Below are 2053 nucleotides of genomic sequence, written 5' to 3' on the forward strand. Positions count from 1 at the left end.
ATCCTGAACCAAAAATGCTCCAAATATACAGTATTTCAGTACTCTGGAGCTGAAAGAAAGGTACTTACTCAGGCTGTGCACTTGCCTACACTTACTGTAAGTACTGCTAATTAATAGGGCTGTGCGAAACTGCACCATTTCATTTTGATTTCTATTTCACCGTTTCAAAGGGACACTGTTTTGTTTCATTGTTTCATTTAATTTCAAAGCACTGTTCCATTTCATTTTGTCAAAAATGTTTCACTGTTTCAACATGTTTTGACATTTTGCCCATAGGCTATAGTGGGGAATCATGAAAATGCCTATAACTTTGTCATTTCACTCCTGATTTGGATGAAAATTGCAGGGATGGTAGCTCCTTCTGAGGGCATGAAGCCTGCTAGGTGTCAGAGAAATAGGTGCAGGAAGATTCTGGGAACCTGCACCTCAAGGTGCTGACAAGCAAAACTCATGTGACTTGCCAGCAGCAGCAGCTTCCTGTCACCCCATGCTCAGGTCTGGGGGCCTACACCCCTGGGAGGCCTGTGGAGCTCTAATGGATCCCTCCTGGGGGTGCAGGCCCCCAGATCTGCACTTGGGATGACAGGAAGTTGCCGCTGTCACTGTTGCCTGGGACCAACACTGGGTTCAGGCTGTGCCCAGTGCAGGAAGACTAATGTTGCTGCTGGCCCCAGGCAGCAGCAGCAGCCTCCTGTCATTCTGCATGCAGATCTGGGGGCCTGAACCCCTGGGAGGAGTCTGGCAGTGCTGGGAGGGCAGGTTGAGTTCCGTGAGGCTGATGAAGCCACTCAGCATGTAGCCTTGGCTCTCCCCATCTCCCGCCACCAGGTTGCACTATGAGTGGCTCTGCCAGCCCCATGGAGCTCAGGCCAGTGGCAGGAGGCAGTGGCAGAGCTGCCTGGAGTGCAGCTCTGGCCAGTGGCTCTCGCCTACCTCCCACCACTGGGCTGAGCTCCATGGGGCTGGTAGAGCTGCTCAGAGTACAGCCCAGCAATGGGAGGTAGGGGAGAGCCAGGATTATACCCTGAGCAGCTCTGCCAGCCCCACAGAGCTCAGCCTGGTGGCAGGAGGCAGAGTGTACCCCTGGCTCTCCCCTGCCTCCTGCCACTGGGCTATACTCCAAGCAGCTCTGCCAGCCCCACAGAGCTTAGCCTGGTGGTGAGACATGGAGCACAGCCCTGGCTCTCCCCCACCTCCCACCACTGAGCTGAGCTCTATGGGCTGGTGTAGCCAGTCAGAGCACAGTCCTAGCTCTCTCCTCCTTCCTGCAACTGGGCTGAGCTCTGATTGGCTCCACTAGCCCCACGGAGCTCAGCCTGGTGGCAGGAGGCAGAGTGCATCCCTGGCTCTCCCCCACCTCCTGCCACTGGGCTTCACTCTGACTGGCTCCCCACAGAGCTCAGCCTGGTGGTGGGAGGTGGTGGGAGAGCCAGTCGCAAAGCTGCTTGGAATTCAATCATGGGCAGTGGCTCTGCCCCACCTCCTGCAGCCAGGCTCAGCTCTGTGGGGCTGCTGGAGCTTCTTGGAATGCAGCCTGGTGGTGGGAGGCAGGGGAGAACCAGGGCTGTACTCCGAGCAGCTCTGCCAGCCCCACATAACTCATCCCAGCGGCAAGAGGTGGAGTGCAGCCCTGGCTCTCCCCTGCCTCCTGCCACTGGACTGCTTCAAAACTCAAAATGTTTCAAGGCTTTTGAAACAACTTGAGTGCCCTCTTTTCATTTCAAAGCTGTTTTGAAGCCTTTTGTTTCATTTTGATTTTTCTGTTTTGAGCTCAAAACACATCAAAACAGCTTTAAAAAAACCCACTCATTGAAATTTTGCAGTCTTACTAATTAACTACAGAAACTCTGCCCTTAGCTTTTTACACCTTATTAAACTCCTGGCCTTGTTTTTCAGAGTGCCTGGTGCCTCTACTAGTAGTCTTGTAGTTGACAGGACCTAATCAGTTCAGTGCTATTTTGGGAGCTTTAAAATTGATGCCTCCCAGCTAGTTTCACCATTCATGGAGTTATTTATACCAAGTAGAGGATTGAACCAAAGAGTTGCTATGCAC

Source organism: Crocodylus porosus, unplaced genomic scaffold (assembly GCF_001723895.1).
Source record: "Crocodylus porosus isolate Cpor-Errol unplaced genomic scaffold, CroPor_comp1, whole genome shotgun sequence".
Classification (NCBI taxonomy): Eukaryota; Metazoa; Chordata; order Crocodylia; family Crocodylidae; genus Crocodylus; species Crocodylus porosus.